This window comes from Theropithecus gelada, chromosome 13, assembly GCF_003255815.1.
Source record: "Theropithecus gelada isolate Dixy chromosome 13, Tgel_1.0, whole genome shotgun sequence".
Taxonomy (NCBI): domain Eukaryota; kingdom Metazoa; phylum Chordata; class Mammalia; order Primates; family Cercopithecidae; genus Theropithecus; species Theropithecus gelada.
Genome location: NC_037681.1, coordinates 32,869,093 through 32,891,559, shown reverse-complemented (window position 1 = coordinate 32,891,559; position 22,467 = coordinate 32,869,093).

Below are 22,467 nucleotides of genomic sequence, written 5' to 3'. Positions count from 1 at the left end.
TTATTGTTAAAAGAACGATGCAACATTGCAGAAATTTTTGAAAAGTGAAAAATTAATCGTGCATCATTTCATCACCCCAACAAATGTGTTTTCGGTTTTATTTATTTCCTTCCAGGCGTCCTCCTCATTCATACATATTTCACATACTGGGACAGAATCCAGGAAACGCCATCTGCTGAGCACTATTTGGTCAGAAACTGGACTCAATGATTTAGATTTATAATCAAATTTATTTCTGACAAAATTCCTCCAAGGTCAAAAGATTGTCTCCATTTTACAGATAAAAATACAACCATTACCTAAGAAAATGTCAGTACCTGCCTGAAGTTCCCTGGTCAAGTTATGAATCTGGGATTCAAACATAGTTTTGTTTGCCCACAGAACCAGTGGTTTATTCTACATCATTGTCGCTCAGTTTTATATTTTTCTCATTTACCATTATATGTAAGTATGTTATTTTATGATACTCATCTATATTAATATGTTAATATATGTAATCGAAGTACTAATGATATGTCACCATTTACTCTACAATATTAAGTTTTGGAGCAGGTATTAATCTCAGCCTGCAAAAAAATTAATTTTGCAAGAATGTAATTGTATTTTCTATACATGGACAATATTCATTTCGAACCTCTGTTTTGCTACATGGTAGAAACTTAATCTCATCAACTGGGGACTTATACTCCTGAAACCTGTAAAATTCCAGAGGTTGTTTTTGTGTTCCATGTTCTTAATGAGTGCCATGATGGGGTAAAAAGCCACGTGACCCTTAGATGTTTACCTCTGTCCATTGTAACATCCCCTGGGATGGCCTAATACCCTTCCAACTCCTAGTTATGTGTCCTTAAACGCCACTCTGCATCCTCCTTTGCCCAACTGCAAAGCCTATGCCTGTCCAGCTTAATGTAGCCACTCCTATGCCTCTCTTCAGAGCAAGAAACAGGGGTAGCAGAACTTAATGAATTGGTTTTCCACGCCCTCATGGCTCCGGCTTTCCAAGGTCTTGCTTTCTCATTAGTTGGATTCCTATTTACAACGGATCTGCTGCATTTCCGAAGAAGACTCTCAGCCACAGGCTACAAAGTTATCAACAGTGGCTGTGATGATTGGGATGAAACGTGGGATGAGTCGAAGCAAGAGATGACATGCAAGTGGTACTTAGAAGTGTAGCCTCCGGCCGGGCGCAGTGGCTCACGCCTGTAATCCCAGCACTTTGGGAGGCCGAAGTGGACAGATCACGAGGTCAGGAGATCGAGACCATCCTGGCTAACACGGTGAAACCCCTTCTCTACTAAAAACACAAAAAATTAGCTGGGCGTGGCGGCAGGAGCCTGTAGTACCAGCTACTCGGGAGGCTGAGACAGGAGAATGGCCTGAACCTGGGAGGCGGAGCTTGCAGTGAGCCGAGATTGTGCCACTGCACTCCAGCCTGGGAGACAGAGCAAAACTCCATCTCAAAAAAAAAAAAAAAAAAAAAAAGAAAGAAGTGTAGCCTCCTTATAGATGACCAGTGAGTGGATGCATTTGTATTAGTTCTCTGGAGAAGCAGAACCTATAGGATGAAGATATAGATACATAAAAATGAGATTTATTTTAAGAAATGGCTCTGATGATTCTGGGGGCTCGGAGAGTCCAAAATTTAATAGGAGAAGCTGGCAGGCTGAAAACAGGAAAGAGTTTCAGTTTCAGTCCAAAGACAGTCTTCCAGAGAATTCCTTGTTGCGGGGAGAAGGGAAAGTCAGTCTTATCAGTCTTACGTTCTATTCAGGCCTTGAGATGGTTGATTGAGGCCCACTTATCAATGTGGAGCACTGTGGAGAGGTGAAGCCCGCTGGGCTTCTGGGTCAGGTGGGGACTTGGAGAACTTTTCTGCTAGCTAAAAGATTGTAAATGCACCAATCAGTGCTCTGTGTCTCGCTAAAGGTTTGTAAACACACCAATCAGCACTCTGTGTCTAGCTAATCAAGTGGGGACTTGGAGAACTTTTCTGTCTAGCTAAAGGATTGTAAACACACCAATCAGCACTCTGTGTCTAGCTAAAGGTTTGTAAATGCACCAATCAGCACTCTATCTCTAGCTAATCAGGTGGGGACTTGGAGAACTTTTCTGTCTAGCTAAAGGATTGTAAACACACCAATCAGCACTCTGTGTCTAGCTAAAGGTTTGTAAATGCACCAATCAGCACTCTGTGTCTAGCTAAAGGTTTGTAAACACACCAATCAGTGCTCTCTGTCTAGCGAAAGGTTTGTAAATATACCAATCAGCGCTCTGTGTCTAGCTAAAGGTTTGTAAACACACCAATCAACGCTCTGTGTCTAGTTAAAGGTTTGTAAACGCACCAATCAGTGCTCTGTGTCTACCTAAAGGTTTGTAAATACACCAATCAGCACTCTGTGTCTAGCTAAAGGTTTGTAAATGCACCAATCAGTGCTCTCTGTCTAGCTAATCAAATGGGGACTTCGAGAACTTTTCTGTCTAGCTAAAGGTTTGTAAATGCACCAATCAGCGCTCTGTGTCTAGCTAAAGGATAGTAAATGCACCAATCAGTGCTCTGTGTCTAGCTAAAGGATTGTAAATGCACCAATCAGCACTCTGTGTCTAGTTAATCAGGTGGGGACTTTGAGAACTTTTCTTTCTAGCTAAAGGATTGTAAACGCACCAATCAACACTCTGTGTCTAGCTAAAGGTTTGTAAATGCACCAATCAGCGCTCTGTGTCTAGGTAATCGAGTGGGGACTTGGGGAACTTTTCTGTCTAGCTAAAGGATTGTAAATGCACCAATCAGCACTCTGTAAAATGGACCAATGAGCACTCTGTGAAATGGACCAATCAGCACTCTGTAAAATGGACCAATCATGGCTCTGTAAATGGACCAATCAGCAGGATGTGGGTGGGGTCAGATAAGGGAACAAAAGCAGGCCACCCTAGCCACCAACAGTAACCCCATTGGGTCCTCCTTTTCCACGGTGTGTTAGCTTTGCTGTTTCACTCTTGGCAATAAATCTTGCTGCTGCTCACTCTTTGGGTCTGCACTACCTTTACGGGCTGTAACACTCGCTGGGAAGGTCTGCAGCTTCACTTCTGAAGCCAGCAAAATCACAAACTCACCAGGAGGAAGAAATTTTGGACACATCTGAACATCTGAAGGAACAAACTCCGGACACACCATCTTTAAGAACTGTAACGCTCACCTTGAGGGTCCGCAGCTTTATTCTTGAAGTCAGCAAGACCAAGAGCTGACTGGAAGGAACCAATTCTAGATACACCGTGAGCTTTACTCAAAGTCCACCAATTTAAATCTCATCCAAAACATCCTTACAGAAACATCCAGAATCATGTTTCATGATGTATCTGGGCACCGTGACCCAGACAAGTTGGCACATAAAATTAACCATTACAACATCCCTTGCATGAGCAGGCACCATAAACACAAACAGCAAAAAGGGGATACCTCTCCAAGGCTTCTCTGGTGGGATACATCTCCAAGGGCTCTCTGCTGCTTATTCTAACCCACATTCTCAACTTTTTAGGATTGCTCCAAGAAAGGGTGTTTTCTAAGAGATTTTAAAAAGCCTGTATTTACAGCACATGAATTAATTCATTTGAGAAATATCAACAGTGCCAGGCACTATTCATCTCTATAGATTCACAGGTGAATAAAATCCTATTCTTTTTGTCTCAAGGAATTGACTTAATGCAAAGATAGAAAACAACTAAACAAGAAAGAAGAAACACTACAATAATTGCTTAAACTGCAATAATCAAAGGTGCTAAGGGACTTTTCCATTTTGGTCTTTCATTAGTTTTCCTTTAGTGGTTTTCATGTTAATGTTATGCCACCAGTCGCCCCCAGGGGTGTTAGAAGAGACAGCCCTAAGAAATGTGCCATTGTGTCGGTGGTGGGGACGCCATGGAAGGTAACATGCACAACTTCACATGGTGGCTGCCCTATGAAGACGTGGGGCAAGCAGTATCTTGATTTTAGAAAAAATAAATAAATCTGTGTTTCTTCTCAGCCACTGGCTCATTTTTGCCTTGAGGACCAGTTGACTTTACAAGTGATGATATATGTAGTTTTTCTTTGTCTTAGCTATAAAGGAGAGAAAAGACAAATGTGGGTACAATCTGTAGTAACCCCGTAGAACCATATGGCATTCGTTCTGCAGACTAACTGTGCCCCAGAGTGTCTCTTCTCTGCTCTCTCTTTTACTTTCTCTTTATTCCCTTATTTTTATCACTAGTTTTTAAAAATATCTTATTGTAGTAAATGGCCCTTTGACAGCCAACTCAGATCCATTTTGGAAAGACATAGAAAATTAGGTAGGTGGGTGGGTGGATGGATGGATGGGGAGACAGTTTCCTTTGATAGAGCTAAGGAAAATGTCATTGAAATAATGATACCTTCAGGCTTGGTCTAAGAGGATGCATGGCTGTTCATTGGAAGGGAAGGAGGGCTGTTTCTACCTGAGGCAGGTAGTAGGGAGGGATGGGGAAGCTGGATTGCACTAATCTTTGGTGAACAGAGCTAATTAAGTAAGTTACTTAGTAATCACATCATCTGGTTAATGCAATTCAGAATGAGTCCCAGCTACTCTGGTCATTATGCTGATGGAAAGCTTTTTGAGAAAAAACAAGGCCATCTCCCTGTGCTCATCCTGTAATTATCCATTTCTTGCCTACCTCTTGCTGTTTTTGATAAGAGCCATTAGGATAATAATTATAGACTCAACTAATGTATTAATAACTCTGTGGACGTACATGTCTTGATGCCTCTGTGAAAGACTGAAATATGTTAACCTTTTAAATGTCTTCAGTCACAGGCTGTGTCAGACTTTTATTAATGGCCCAGTTCAGCTGCCCAAACTCCAGCTAGCTGGAAGTGCATATGATGTGTGGTTAACAAAGCCTTTTCATCCTGCTCATGGTCACTTCCCTTTTTAGGAACGTGAAATGAAATACTGTGTTTATCCTGTATATCCTAAGAATGTACGTCAGCTGCAAGCCCTGAAATAGACACGGTTTGCTGCCCTAAATATTTGATTCTTGAGTCAAGTTATTGTAATTGCTAGACATCCTTCTCTAAATATAGAAGGACAGTGGAGCTGCACATTTGAAATAAACATCGTGCTCACATATAACACAGTTTGGATTTGATTTTTTAAAAATAATTTCCTCAGGTTTGGTGAGTGCAATAAATGATGAGACATTTAATTCATCCAAAATCCTACAGCTTTAAGGACACATGATTAAGAGGTCTGTGGGTTATGAAAGGGTATTTCTAGCAGTTAAAAGAATGCAGTTACTACAAGACAGAAACTTCAACACACCCTTTTGTAAAACCATTGTTAATCTGCCATTGCCCCAACTCTATGGCTGCTGTTTCACTGATAAGTATTTTCAGATTAAAGAGTGAAAGCAAATACATTTACCACAGACAAAAACACATATTAAGGGACCTAACTGCCTTTGAACTGTTTGATAGCTTATCTCCTACCACCAGGGCATTAAGCTAAAGTTGCAAGGCTGCCTGATACCTGCAGAAATAGCCCTGGGACAAAAACATTTTCAAGTATTCCTGCCTAGTGCATGCTAAAGTTAGAGAACAAAATAAAGGACTGAAAGCTCCTGTGTGTTTATGGCATGCAAGATGCCCATCACTCAGCCTTCTTACCCTCATGTCAGATTTGATCTACTTTTAGACACTGAAATTGAGATTCCACTCTTAAATTTGAAAGCAGTTTGGTAGAGTTTGGGATAGTTAGGTTCATTGAATTTAAACTTCATGGGAGGAGGCATAAATATGGTTTGTTTATTTGAAGGAGTCATAGAAAAAGGAGTTTTCTAATGGTTGTTTAGAAAGTAATAGTCAAAGCTTTAAAATATATAGCATTTTATAAATTCCTTAATATATAATAAATAATATATCTAAGTATTAAATATATAATATGTATTAAAATATTAAATATCTATATTATATGCTTAATACTTTAATGTGTCATATTTTATAAATTCCTCTAAGGAATTTATTTATAAAATATTATGTATTTAAGTATTAAATATATAGTATATATTAAAAATTTTATAAAATACACTAACATCTATGTATATATACATAGACACACACACACACACATCAAGATGAAAAGAAAGAGAGAATGCACTCACCTGGGACCAGCTTGACAAAGCTTGATGAGTTCTATCAATTTATGTCAATACTCCTCTTTTTTCCATCATCAATTTATGTAGTTAACAAATATTTATTGACACTTACTACTTATCTAGTGCTGTGCAAGTTGCTGAAAATATGAAGCAGATTAAGACAGGCATTTTCTGCCAAGTTTGCACAGACAAATGCAAAGAAGATTGAACTTTCTTGAGAGGACTGATTATGAAAGTAAACAGAGGGACTCCAAATGCTCCAAGAATGGGCACCATCCCCTGACTGAGTGGGGGAGAAAGGAGAGCACCAGAGGCTGCTTCCTGAGAGGGTAGCTGTGTTTGTTTCTCATGGCATTTGCTATCCCTTGTTGTTTGGATATAACAAAGGCAGAGGCATGCGTTAACCACGCTTCTCTGTTCATGGCTTATTATCAACAAGTGTATGTGGAAGGACCTGGTGCTATTTTTGTTTGTTAATATATTTGTTTATTTATTTTTGATTCCCCTTTCTCACCATTTCTCACTCCCAATTCTCCTATCCCCATTATCAGCAACAATTCTATGTTGATGTCTGTGTGTCCTTATACACTGCGTGTGCTATCGTTTTATAGGCAGGCATCTTAATTCCTCCAAGTGGCATTGTTTTTCCATTGTTTTTTATATGCCATTATGTTCCTTTTTCACCACGCACTATGTTGTTAACATTCGTCCATCAGCCACATATTCGTTACTTCCAATTGCTGTATAACAGTCCACCTCTGTCTATGCACCAGAATAATGGGGGTGCACAGGTGTTCTCCATCTCTATCTCTATGCACAATGTCCTTGTGAGGTCTATTGATAAGCATTTAAGAATTTTGCTGTCTTTTACTAAAAACAAAGTATTCAGTATTTCTAGCATGTGCCTAGTAGGTAACACAAAGATGTAAAGCCCACGGTCCTTTTTCTCTAGAAGTTAGTTGTAGAGCTGGAGTGGGAAGGAGGATGTATGATCTGTAAATAAGTTACCCTTATAAAAAGAGACAAGGGCTAGATCAACAATTCCGAAATGCAGGAGAAGGTAACTGGCATTTTTCAAGCATCTGCTATAAGCTGGGCTTTTTGCTGAGAATTTCCCAAGCGCTGGAAAATTTCTCTGGTAAGCATAAAAGGAGGGAGACTTATGAGGGCAAAACCTAAGAAACCTACTTGGAAAATGCAAGATTTATTCCAGGAAAGTAGAGCTCTTCAAGCATAGATGAGAGCAGGAAGAACATTATGGTCAGAGCAAACCTAAAGAATAAAGGATGAGTGCTCAGAACATGTGGGGCATTGGTCGGGGAGCAAGACTTAGGTCCATTTGAGGAATTCATAGATTGTATAAGAAATGGTGGGCGTTCCTTAGAAATTCATAGCATGTGAATTTAATAATATTTTAAATTATGAATAGAGGTGGTTTCCTGGTATCTAATCCTCTCAACTAATATGTGCCATGTAATATTCTAAAATCAGTGATTACAGAGATGAACCAAAGAGACTTGGTCAACGTCCTAATGGAATCTAAATTCTAGTGGGTAAAAGCAGATGATAAATAAGTTAAGACAGAGCAGATGAATAAATAAGCAAACCAAACACAAAAATATAAGATAATATGTGCTAGTTCATAGGCCACTATATGAATTAAAAACAACTGTCTCCTCTACGAGGACAAAACAGAGAAGAAAAATACCACTCCCACTATGAAGAAAGGCTTGTCTACTCAATACTGCCTCTTACTAATACAAAGAAGATGTTCCTCTAGAGCTCAGGAGGAATCTGTGAGTCAGATTTCAACCCACACTCATCCTCCCAGCCTGCAGCCATGGGCAGTGCCCAAACCAAGCAGCCCTGGACATGGACACAAGACAGGGCCATGTGTTAAAGAAGGAAAAGAGGTAGAGGGCAGGTATGTCAGTCAATACGATCTGGGATTGCCTTGCAGAAATGGTGATATTTGTCCTGAGATGTCAAACAAGAAAAGCAACCTTTTATGCAGCATTAAGGGAATGTCACTCTGGACAAAGGAAGTAACAAGGTCAAAGGCTCCAACACAAGTGCTTATACATTTGTCCCCAGACCAGAAGGGCCAGTGACTAACACAAGAGCAGAAGGCGATACAGAGATAATAGGGGCCCAACTACAGAAGCCATGCTGTGGTGTTTGGATTTTAAGATTTTAAACGGTATTTGTATGCTGTGTATTTATTATTGTAATTGAAGCTAGTTGGAGGAATTTGATTGAAGAATGGGTTTACAAGAATCTTCAGAATATCTTGGCTTCTACATAAGATAAAAATAAATACATTCAGGTTATAAAGCTCTCATTTATGGAATCAAGATTCTAGAATGCTATAACTGAAGGGGAACTCATATATTATTTAGTTCAAACTTTTTTCTTATTTAAATGAAAAAAATGGTATCCTATGTAGATATATTAATTTATACATATATAGATCAGTATACATTGATTTACAAAGATATATTCACATCTAGATATACTGATATCTCTATCTATCTATCCCATGTAGATATATTGAAAAGTACCAAGTTCAAAAGTTAAAGAACACAACAAATGCAATTACTTAATCTGTCTATACCTGAACTTGTTATGCATATTTGCAAACCTCCATTCTACCAGGCAGTGGACATTTAATCTAAGTCTATTCAGTGGCTCTCCTACCCTTATCCTAGTGCTCTTTCTAAATTATCAGGCACATACACTGCTCTAAGCCACTGATAGTACTGGAAAGAGCTAATATATCCCATCTTCATTGTTGCTTCAGTTCATTCAGGCAGCTATAGCAAAATGCCTTAGAATGTATCATTTACCCCCTGACTCCCCAAAGTCCATTCATGTGCCTTTAGATCATCCTCATAGCTTAGCTCCCACCTGTAAGTGAGAACACACGATGTTTGGTTTTCCATTCCTGAGTTACTTCACTTAGATTAATAGTCTCCAGTCTCATCCAGGTTGCTGTGAATGCCATTAATTCATTCCTTTTTATGGCTGAGTAGTATTCCATCATATATAAATACCACAGTTTATTTACCCAGTCGTTGATTGATGGGCATTTGGGTTGGTTCCACATTTTTACAATTGCGAATTATGCTGCTATAAACATGCATGTGCAAGTATCTTCTTTGTGTAACGATTTCTTTCCCTCTGGGTAGATACCCAGTAGTGGAATTGCTGGATCGAATGGTAGTTCTACTTTTAGTTCTTTAAGGAATCTACCACTATTTTTCATCGTGGGTTGTACTAGTTTACATTCCCATCAGCACTGTAGAAGTGTTTCCTGTTCACTGCATCTGTGCCAACATCTATTATTTTTTTCATTTTTTGATTATGGCCATTCTTGCAGGAGTAAGGTGATACCACATTATGATTTTGATTTGCATTTCTATGATTAGAAGGGGGTGAAGGATAAAACACTACAGATTGGGTGCAGTGTATACTGCTTAGGTGATGGGTACACCAAAATCTCACAAATCACCACCAAAGAACTTACGTAACCAAATAACACTTTTTTCCCAGTAACCTATGGAAATTAAAAATTTTTTTAAAAAAGAATGCATCATTTATAAACAACAGAAATGTATTGCTCACAGTTCAGGAGACTGCAAAGTCGAAAATCAAAGAACAGCAGATTAGGTGTCTGATGAGAGTCTGTTTCTCCTAGGAGGCACCTGCTATGTGTCCTCATCTGGCAAAAGGGAAGGGACAAGCTCCTCTGAGCTCTTTTACAAGGAAACTAATCCCATTATAAGGAACCCAATTACTTCCCAATGATCCCACTCCAGTACTATCACACTGGGTATCAGGTTTCAACAGATGAATGGGGGTGGTGGAATGCAAACATTCAGAGTGCTGCAATTGTCATTGGCCCTTGCCCTCTCTCCATACTGGCATAAGTGATAATGTGCTTGTTCTTACCTGGTGGGACCCCTGTTGTCTGCCAGCTCTTGGATGCTATCTGAACAACTCCTAGGCCCAGGGAAAACATTTTGTATTTTCCCATGTCACTTCAGGCAAGTAGATTTTATAAAACTGACCTGGAGCTTTCTGCCTCAATAAACCCATCTGATATTCCTTCTCTGACCACGTCATTCACCGGGAAAATCAAGGCCTTGCCCTCTTTTTGGTCTTTGGCACTGACTCTCTTCTGCTCTCAGTTACTCAGTTCTTCTCAAAGACGCTTCATCTACTCCTCTCCTGGGAACCCCCAGCTTCTCTGCCTTCATCCTTCTTCTGTTCCTTCCTATCTTTCCAGGCTAGGCAATCATTATCTAATAATTGACCGCAAGGACGATGAATTATATCTGACCAGCTATATACCATTCTGAATCTTTTCTTTTGTCCCTAGGTCACCTAGATCTGTCACTTTTTCTCTCTGCATTGTGCTGGAATAGAATTGGCTTCCTAGATGCAGGAGGTCAATAGGCTAATAGGACATATTCCTGAAAAAGAAAAAGGACCACAGTGGTTAGTAACATAACAAAATATTCCCGCCACATATGACTTATCAAAATAAAACAATGTCATTTAAAGACATAAACTATGTGTTGTTTAACTATGTTGCAATCCAGTGTAAACTAATCAATATTAAATGTTTTGTAATTATTTTTCTTAAATATAAGTTGCTCCCCTCAAAGGCATATACACGTTAGTAAATGAACTATTGAGTCATGTATATTTATCTTTCTAGAAATAGATATAAATGTATCTCACACACTCACACACAAAACAACCCACATACAAACCAATGTAACTAAGGCCCTAGGATACATCATGAATGTTAACCTAAAATAAATGCCTGAAAGGAGCCCTTTTGTAGGAGGCATTCTTCTGGTTCTCCAAAGACCGTACATGGCTGAATTCTTTATTTGGCAAACATTTCAGCTACGTGTCAAACCATGAGAATCGAGCCAGAAAGTGCATAGCAACCCTGCCCAGGCAGGAAGACTCCTACCTCTGCAGATTTTTGAGAAGCACAGGGGCAAGACCTGCTTTATCCAAGAGATCAAGCAGCCACGGAACTCAGCCAAGAGCCCACCCGCCGGCTCCACACAGACAGGGAGGCAGTCCTGAGTTGTGCATTTTGAAGGAGCATGGTCTTTGGTCCCACATGGCTTGAGCAACAACGCTGCATGACTGTGGAGACCAGCCTGCAGCCTTGATCCACTACGGATCCTAAATAGCAGAATTGCCTGGCCGGAAAATGCATCCTGTGACCACCGAAGCAGAAGCCATTGTGGGACCCAGCCAGCCAACATCAGAGTAAACCCAGGGGCTCAGCCAACTACTGAACTCACAACAAGCACCATGGACTGGTTGCTCACTACCTGGCCCTTCCAGAACCACAGTTCGGACAGGGAGGAATACTCTCTCACTGCCAAAGAGCACCTGTGAAGGCCTGAACTTACCAATTTGTGACATGGAAAGCCGCAAAAGGACTTTGAGTAGGAGAATAAAAATGTATTTGGATTCTGGAAGTTAAATCTAATACCAAAATGAGAATATTTTGCACACTTCTTGGGCTTTTTAAAAATACATATATATTTATTTGAGGACACATAATACAAAAGAGAATGTACTTTATTTCCAAATGTTCTTTAATCCATTCTTTTTATCTACATAAGAAGGAATTGATAATGAGGAAGACAAGATGACAGCATGGCGTGGTTTGTTTTGATATTGAAAACTTTATTTTAAATTTACTGTCAGACTCTAGAAAAAGTGTTTTGAGTGGTCGTAAGGAACAGTAAATTTTCATAGCTTTTAAATAACTTGTGGATTTCATTTTTGGAAATAGCAATAGTCATTAGATTCTTAATAGGCTTTATTAATATGGTAAGTCACTATGCCATCTTATAGACTGTCTACTATGTGGCTAGCACCTTATTTTGTTATGTTTGTATTATACTAATAATTTTTTGTTACTTTTCTTCCCATTTCACAGATGAAAAACTAAGTCCTAGTTATTTGCCCAGTGAAACACAATCAGGAAAGGATAGAGATCAGGTATTTCAAATACCAAGTCCATTTCTCCTTCCGTTAAGCTAAGTTGAATTACTAAGCTAGGAGACAAATGGGAAGTTATTGTCTGTGATGTTATAGTGAAGCTGTTTTTGTTCACCAATATCCAAATCTAGGCAGAAACCATGAAATCAGAAGATGTCAGTAAAATTATTTGTTTCATGAATCAATTACATTGAATCAAGTGCTACATATCAGATATTATCTTGGGCATAATTTCTCCACATCCCCAGAGAAATTCATTTGTTTCGAGATGTTTTTCTTTATTAAAACTACAGTCCCTGCATATTATATCACAAATCAATCTTAGTATGTGTGTTGATATTCTCCATCGAACACTAATTCATCTTTCAAAACTCATACCATTTATTATCTCTTTGAGACTTTCCTGACCTATCAAGTTAACATTGATGACTCCCTTTTAGTACTTCCATTGTTCTCTTTAGAAAAGCCTATGACAGCAACTCTAATGAATGTTTGAACGCATTCGTTTTGAGATTTGTTTGCTTATCTGACTCAGAGGTACTTGAAGAAGGTAAATTTATATTTTTATCTCTATTTTCTCACATTTAGCACAGCAAGATACACAGGAAAAGTACTCAAGTATTTTTTAAATACATTTTTTTTCTTCAAAGCCCAAATACTTCCAAGGAATTAAATACACATTTCAATCTAATTATCATTTGTTTCAAAATAGCATCATTTTGCTAGTCTTTTTATTATTAGACTGAATTAAAATTGGATTCAAAAATTAAACCATGTATACTGAGTATATATGTTGTGCTAGGCACAACACTTTGTGCTGATTTTAGTACAGCAATTTGAGACTATTTCATCTTTACCCAGTCAATCTTTTGATTTTGACAAGTGTGTATGTATGCGCAGATTTGTGTAGGAAACTGAGGTGGTCTGTGGGCTGAAGAACTGCATGTTGGCCAACTTGTTCCTGATCTTTCTCTCTTGCCCCTCTTTGCCTTGACACAAACACCTGGAAATCCCTCAGGTCAGCCTTGCTGAGCCGAAGATGTGGCACCACCTGTGCAGTGGAGGACATGTTCATCTTGTTAATCAAACTTGTTTATGACTTTGATATGTAGCCAGTCATTGAATTTCCTTCCTTTACATTCATGGTTCTGCTCCCTGATCTCACTATGATAACGTTGGGCACAGCCTTCCTTAATACACACAGAATGGGGCTCTTGAGCCCAATAAGTGCCTGAACAGACTGGATCTACCAGGGCAGAATTCTAGGGACTGAACTTTCTGTGACACAGAGATGGCTCTTCTTTTTTTTTAGGGTCTCATTCTGTCACCCAGACTGGAGTGCAGTGGCGCAATGTTGACTCACCGCAACCTCCGGCTCCTGGGTTCAAGCCATTCTCCTACCTCAGCCCCCTGAATAGCTGGGATTACAGATGCGCACCATCCCCCAACTCCGGATAACTGTGTGTGTGTGTGTGTGTGTGTGTGTGTGTGTGTGTATGTGTGTGTGTATTTTCAGTAGAGACGGTGTTTCACCATGTTGGCCGGGCTGGTCTCAAACCCCTGACCTCAGGTGATCTGCCCATGTTGGCCTCCCAAAGTGCTGGGATTACAGGCATGAGCCACCAGGCCTGGCCAAGATGGCTCATTTAAAAAAACATCTTATGTGCCAGCTCTTAGCCAGATGTTGTGAAGAGTAATGAATCAGGCAAGATTTCTGCCCTCTAAAGTCTGGCTAAGGAGACAGAGGCAGAGGCAGGTTCCTTCTGTTTTTCTTGGTGAATGCAGTGATGAAGCTGTGCACAGGGCATTAGGGACATCAACAATGGCTTTGACCTATAGAGGCCAGAGCTTAGTACTGAGAGTTAAGGAAAAAAAAAAAAGCTATCCTTATGAAAAAGGGCAGATGGAGGTGGTATGGGGAAAGTCTGATAGACTAAATATGTGAGACAAAGAAAAGAATAGGAAGCCATATAATGTATGTCCTCAGAACCACAGTTTATGCTGATAGTATGAGTCAGCATTCTCTTCATTATGGTGTAGTAACAAACAACCCCAAGACCAACAAACGTTTATGGCTTCTCTTACATTTTATATCAGCTGCAGTCACTGAGTGCTGACTGTAGCAGCTATGACAGTTTCCTGCATCTTCTTTATGCTGGGATCTGGGTTAAAGAAGCAGCTTCTTCCTAGAACATGTTACTCTTATGGCACTGATTCTTACAGCCGCTTTCTCTCATCATCTATTAGCCAGATTATGTCACCTGACCAAGCCTGACATTAAGCACAAGGAAAAGAATTCTCTTCCAATAGGAATCTCGTGGCAAAGGAAAGGGATACCCATTCATCTTAAAGGAAAGGCAGGAAATTCTTGGGAAGAGCAACAATTAAAAGGAGGTGATTTTCCTATGAAGAATGCATGCCTCCGCGAGCAAAGGTAAGGGCAAAACCACCATTTCAGTGGCTCCTGAGGCCCTGTATGAGTCAATCAGGCTGCTATAACAAAAGCAAACAAATAAAAAAAAAAGACTGTGCAGCTCTAAACAACAGAAATTTATCTTCACACCGTTCTGAAGGATGAAAAGTCCAAGATAAATTTTCATCTGATTGCATTTCTGGTGAGGTCTCTCTTCCTGGTTTGCAGACAGTCACCTTCTCACTGTGTCCTCACATGGCTTTTCCTTGGTGTGTGCATGGAGAGAGAGGGAGAGAGAAAGCTCTGTGGTGTCTCCTCTTATGAGAACACTAATCCTTATCAGATCAGGGCCACACTTTTATGATCTCATTTAACTTCATTGATTTCCTTACAGGCCTCGTCTCCAAACACAGCCCCACTGGGGGTTAAGACTTCAACATATGAATTTGGGAGGGACACAAATATTCAGTCTACCATAGACCCACTTTTTGAAAATTATATCAAGTACCTCTAGCCGTGGATGGCTGTCATAGCTGAGAGTAAATAGGCCCTTCCTCCTGTTACCTGCTCAAGCACATTGAAGACACGGAGACAGGCTCTTGACTGGTGAGGGGGCCTCCAGGTCAGAGTTTATACATTCATCATGCAGAACCACTTGAACTTCCTTGTCATTTTCAAGCATTTCATTTTGCTCATATTGTTCCAACTTTCCAAAATGTCCTTTCCATCCTTTCAACTCATCAATTCTCATTGATTTTGCTATTTTTGTTTGTGTTTTAACATTAAAGAAATTATAAAACTCAGTCCAATTTCTCCTATAATATTTTACACCCAACTTTCATTAACTACTATGTTCTATCTGCAATGTTCTTGTGGTCACTTTCCTAATTATTTGGTGATTTTTTTTAATGTACTTGGTTATCTCTCTCTCTTTCTTAAATATAAAACGAAGCCATCCCTGTATCTCAAACTCCAGCCTAGAAACTCAGTAGGTCAATGAAAAAGAAAAAAATAAAAGAAAGAACAAATACATGAATGACACAATTGAGAGGATATCATATCTTTCTTCGGTGAAGTGCACATGCCTCATTTTGCCATCACATCTTTTTTTGAAAAATTAAAAACTGTCATTAGTGGAATTTGAGGCATGACTTGGAGGAAAGAAGAATGGGGAGAGGGTGTAAAGGAAGAGAAATATTCCAAAACGCTTGAAATCCCATCGTGTGGCTTACTCATTATTGTCAACTCAATCCAAGGCTGCTGACCCCCTGAGCTTCCACCCCGTGTGCTGTCTCTGGGCCATCAAAGGACTCTGTGCAGCTGGGAATCTAATTAGCCAGACTAGAGGACCAGGGGAAGACAGCGGCAGGCTCACTTCAGCTCGTTAAACGCTCCAGTCTCCTGCTTGGGAAATTGCTCTCCCGTTTTACCAGTGCTGTTTGCATTTTGCAGCTCCCAGGGGACAGAGGGCAGTGCTGGTTGAATTCCTGGCTAAGCCATTTGGCCCAGAGCCTCCATAAAACCTCGGCACCAGTCTTCCTGACTTGGGGCTTTCCTCATTAAACATGGAGACAGGAGCCTGCTGTTTGGCTTTCAGAGGCCGAGGTGAGGCAGACTGGTCTCCTCTTCCCTGAGGGTTCAGGGCTGATAGAGAGCTTGGAAGAAGATGGAAGTGAGGGCAGTGGTGGTAGACATTGGGCGCTGCTGGGGAAAGGGAGGGAGGTAGCAATGAAAATAAATATGTGCAAATGAAAACTCTGGTTTCCAAAAACATAAGCCTCCTTTGTAATAGCGGATAGTTCCCTGCTTAGAAAACCTCACCTTAGAGAATCTACCACCCACCTTGAACTTGAACCTAAACTGAGCCTTACATTTGACCTTTTAATCATTTTGTTGATGGCCTATGAAATACGTGAAGAGTCTTCTTGCTTTTTAATAGTAATTGCAAGGCCATGTAGTTTGCCGAGAGACAGGAAGGGATATGGTACCATGGTTATAATATCATTTCAACAAGTAGAAGATGGTCTCTAGCATCCTCTAACAGTCACTAGAGGGAACTTTCTAAAGCTGATGCAGCCTCTCCTCTGTGTGGAACCCTCCAGCAGAGCTGTGCTTTACTCCAGGCGCACATGCCTTCACTTAGAGTCCAAGACCCTCTGAGAGGAAGTGGTCCACACAGCTCCAACCACCTCTGCTTCGCCACTCAGCCCTTAGCACGGCTTGCTGCCCAGGAAAGTGGGTCTCCCCAAATCATCGCCTTTATGGGACTCAATGACCCTGAAAGAGAATGTATAGGATTTATGGGGAAAAAACATGTAAGTTCAGCAAGAAGCTGAGTATAGAACATAGAGAACCAGAAAATAGCCTATCAACACTACCACAGATTCAAATAATATCTGATGTGCATGATATTTTGATGGGAAAAATCTAAAAGAAAAACAAAGGTGCACTTCACATCGCAGGCAATGAACTATGAAAGAGGAACAACAACATGAGACAGTGAAATAACCTTAACTTGACTCGGGAGAGAAGAGATTAGAGCAAAAGGGACCAGGAAGAATATAAGCCCCTCCCATCCCAAGCTCTCAGTAATCTTTTCCATTCTACTGGACTTCTATTTCACTTGAAACCCTAAAACCAGGGCAGCTCAACTGAGAAGTGGGCCCAAGTCACACAGTTCTCAAGTAGCAGGACTAGAGGAACCTCTCCTGAGTCAGCCACTCGTCCTTCCTGGTCACAAGGTCACTCACCACATCGCTGTGCCGTTTGGTGGGCATAGGCTCATTGCACAGCTGCCCGGCATGTAGTGTACTTACAGAGTACTCTAAGTAGAGAGAGTTAGAGATTACAGGTTCTGTATCCAGACAAATGCGGCTCCCAACGCCAGCTCCACCCCTAGTGAATGACATCACCTCAGGCAGACTCCTTCCACTCTCCGAATTGCAGTTTTCAAATTTAAGATATGGCAACTACACCTCTCTTGATGGGTGGCTGAAGGATTGGAAATTATAGATGGAAAGTGATTCACATAATTCCTAGCTCACGATAAATGCTAAATCACGGGGGCTAGAGTTATATGTGCTGGATGCATAAATTAATGAACAAACTAATAAGGAGGTAGTCCCTGAGGTCTCTTCCAACTCTTAACTGTCTCTGCTCAGTATCACGACACCCTTGGAGTATTTAAAAGCAAGTCTTTAAAATATGCCTGAATGCCCCAGGGAACTCAACATCTGGTCAGAAGGTGAACAAAATGATGTTGAATATGACTTTTCCCTCTCTAAATTCTAGGTGCTGTGATTGATTACCAATTTCCCACTCCCTGGGATTTCAGCTGCTGCTGTAATCTGGGATGAAATCACACTGCATGTGAGATGAGCATAATTAAAAGTCTTTTGAGAACCCTGGTAGGTAGCTTTCTGAGAGTTATTGTATAAGAGTAGATCTGCATAAGAACCCCTGCTTTGCCCTAAATTGTGGCTCTTCCAGTGCTTTTGTACTTGGTGTATTTTAAACACAGATAATTTTGCTGCCAACACCTGTTATATGCTAGCATATAAAATAAGAAAAATGATACACATGTATTTTTTCTGCCTCTAGAAATAATAATAGCTATCCCTTACTGAGCACTACTATATCCCATATATTTTGTTAAATGTTTTATATGTAGTATCTCTGATTCTTATTCTAGCCTTGTTAGGTGAGAGAAGTTAGATAATTTCTCACTGTTACTCAGTGAGCACCTTTTAGGGTCAAAATTCAAACCCAGTTACTTCTGGCTTCAAAGGCCCAGTGTTTTCTACTATGCTATGCTATTCCACAAATCTATCAAAATGATAACAATGAGGTGGTTATATAGGAGAAGACATTGTAACTTGGCATCCCAACTCCAAATCTAAGAATTGCTTAATGAAGAAACTGAGCCACAGCATTTGACTTGGCTAGTGGTTCCCGCATGAAACTAGGCACCAACATTTTGTTGCTACTGCTATTCATTTCCTTAATGTACCTTGACTTCTACCTTAGCCCTCCTGAATCAGAATCTCCAGGGACTGACCCTTAAAATCTACATTTCTATGTAGCTTCCAATGCGGTTCTGGTGATATCAATCCAGAGAAAGACATAAACACCACTGTTTGGCTAAAAGCCATACTACACCTTTAAGTTTGGGCAGTTCTTTTCTTCTCTTACATTTATGATTCTTTTGTTTTCATCTTTAAAAAATATATTTTAATATGGAGGAGTAAAAGCAAAGACAAAAAAAAAAAAAAAAAACCCGTTCATTAGCTCCCTTCCAAGATGTATTGCCATTGACATCTACTGATATATTTTAAAAATCATGTGTGTGTGTGTGTGTGTGTGTGTGTGTGTAGAGAGAGAGAGAGAAAGAGACAGAGAGAGAGAAAACAGAAAGTGCTATATGAAAAGTAAGGTCTTTCCATATCCACTCTTTGCTCTTCTCAAAGGCCACCACCATAAAAGTTACATATGCACATATAGCTTCTTTTTCATTTTCACAACAAATTGTTACTACGCATTCTACATCTTGCTTTTTTTTAAGCCTAGAAGTTTTTTGGAGCTCTTTTGATATTGTTACATTGTGTTTGTTTTCTATAGACAATTCACAGCATTTAAGGATATACCATAATTGATTTAAGCAGTCTAACATTGAAAAGTTCATTAATTTTTGCTTGTGTATTTTGCTGTTTACATTTGGCAAAAGCGTTGCTTCAAATATTCTACACTAATCTTGGTGAATATACACAAAAATCAATGTTAGGTAAATTCCCTAACTGTGGCATCGCTAAACCAAAAACTAAGTGCCTTTTAAAAATTGAAACATGTTGTCAAATCATCATCCAAACAATAATATGTGACACTTCCCATATTTTATACAATCACAAGCCTAAATATCACCACATATAACTGAGACTGAGTCATGAGCCTATAAGGAAGCATGTTTCAAAGATCAGTGAGTAAACAGATGTCTGATGCCAATCTATTAACCAGTATCTGTGTAACAGCTTTCTGAACTCATACATTGAAACACTGAAAACATACACACACACACACACACACACACACACACTTACATATGCACGTATTATAAGCATATATGCATGTATTCACACCCCCACAAATGTGCATGTGCATAGTCACATATGCATGCATACATATTCATATATCTGCATGTATGTGTGTGTACCAACACACTACTTACTTATGCATACATTAAATATCATTAAAAAAATACATAAGATATAAAAAATTAAAATGTAAAAATAAAAGAAAGAAGAACTGGTTCCTCCAGGAAAATGAGGGAGATTCATTCTCACTCTTTATCCTTTTGTTCCTTTTGAATTGTGTACCACATACATGTATTAGCTAGTCAAAGAGTAAATGAAATAAAAAGTATTCCAGAAAATTATAAACACACTTAGCCTTTGATTCAACAATTTCTCCTCTACAAACTTATTTTAAAACTAAACCAAACCAACCGCAGAGAATGAAGTACATTTAGAGTTATTCACTGCAGCATTGCTTATGATAACAAAAGATTAGAAACCACCTTAATGTGCCTCAATATAGGACTAGTGAAATGGAGAACACACACACTAAAATGCTCTGCATCTGTAACAGAGAATGACTTAGTTTATTACACAATGATATGGAATATTCTCAGAGGTATATTGTTAAGTGAGCAGTGGCACTTTGGCAAGTTGCAGAACAGTGGATGTGATATTTACCATTTGTATCAAAAAGGAGACAAAAATCATGGAGGAGGGTGTGCATGTATACTGTATATATAAATACAAGTATACTGTATATATAAATATATGTGACATAAATATAACATATAGTATTATACATATATGTATATATACACACACATACATGTGTATTTCCCTGTATTAGACTAAAACACCTCTGAAAAGGCATATGAACAATAGATAATAGTAGAGAAAACAAAGGATGGCTGCACCGGGGAGCATGATCCCCAGTAGAACTCAGCTGAGATGTGATCAGGAGTCTGCTCCGACATTCTGACTGGAGGTCTAGTTTCAATTCAAAGTGACTGTGTGGAATGAAGTTCCCTTCCATCACCTACAAATTTAACATTTTCTACCGAATTTTTGTGAAGATAAATCTCCACTTCACTTTCACAGGAGGTTGGTAAGGAGTCATAAGCGTCCCATTGTTCTTTTTTTTTTTTTTTTTTTTTTTTTGAGACGGAGTCTTGCTGTGTTGCCCAGGCTGGAGTGCAGTTGTGCAATCTCGGCTCACTGCAAGCTCCGCCTCCGGGTTCACGCCATTCTCCTGCCTCAGCCTCCCCAGAAGCTGGGACTACAGGCGCCGCCACCGCGCCCAGCTAATTTTTTGTAGTTTTAGTAGAGACGGGATTTCACCGTGTTAGCCAGGATGGTCTTGATCTCATGACCTCATGATCCGCCCGCCTCGGCCTCCCAAAGTGCTGGGATTACAGGTGTGAGCCACCACGCCCGGCCCATTGTTCTTAATTCACACATTCGCGGATGGCTTTTGGGATACCGGCACGCCCCACATGGTATGTGATAGAGCAGTGTGCTGCATTGCAGTTGAATTTTAATCTCCACGTACTAGTACTTCTGGGAATTGGAATGCCATTTCCTAAATGAAATGGTAACCCCCTTTATGCAAATGATTCATATAACGTTTAATGCTTTAAAAAAAGAAATACATATGCGCTTGGAAATACACTTAACTTCTCAGGGCAGAAGACAAATACATAAACAACAGAGAAAAAGCCCTCTTTGAGTGAGGTCGTGACAAGTAGGAAAACCTCCTGTTCAGAGGATTTCGTGCATGGGTCTCATATATTTATGCATGTTCTTCACAGGCCTTTTTTTACTTCCTTCAAACTCTTCTTGGCTGTGTTCCAGAGAGTTAAATTAATCTTCAGTTTGAGAGATTTTTCACACGTTCATACAACTCCAGGTCTTAGACACCAAATCCAAACATACTTGTACTTACACTTTGAACATAAACTGCCGCTTAAATTCAATCCAGTAAACATTTTATTGGCATTTATCTTTTCCTCTCTCTCTTTTTTCCTTCTCCCTTTTTTTTCATGTGTTCTCCTTTCCTTGCTCAATAAAAACATATTCATTGCTATCCATGTTGTCGGAGACTTAATCAAGACCCTAAAATTATAAGAATCATTTTAAGGTATAGATCTTGCCCTCAAGGAGTCCAGACTCATGGGAAAGACAATGTCACAACCTATGCTGCAGTGAAACATGGCTGTGGTGGAAGCATATCCTCTGCATCAATTTTCCTGATGAAAAACAAGATGAGAGCAATTATTTCTATGGAACTAGGAAGGAAAATGATCCAGGAGGTTAGGAGTAAGGCAGAGATTCCAGCTAACCAAATGGAAGAAAGGCCCTCCAGGCAGAGGGAATAGCATTAGGCACAGGCCGAGAGACATGACTGTTCCAACCAGGAAACACAGAACAGAGTCAAGTGCATGGATGGGAGAGGGAAGCAGGGAGAAGCAGGACATGATAGGCTGGAACTAGTTTGTCAAGAATTGTCTATTTCACGGCGGTAGATCTGCTAATACTGGTATTTTTGAGGTTAAGGATGTAGCCACTGCTACGAGAAAAGTCCGATTTGGAATTCTAAGATCTGAGATGAGTTCTTAGCAGCTGAGGTGAAGACAGCTTTTAGCCTCTGATAATCCTTCCCCCAAGGCCTGCCATCACCGCTACTGCCTGCCCAACATCTGCTAACAAACAGATAGCAGCCTTCTGCTAATCTCTTCTCCAGGCACACAGGGACTGTTCTCACCTCTTATCACCAGGAGCCCTATC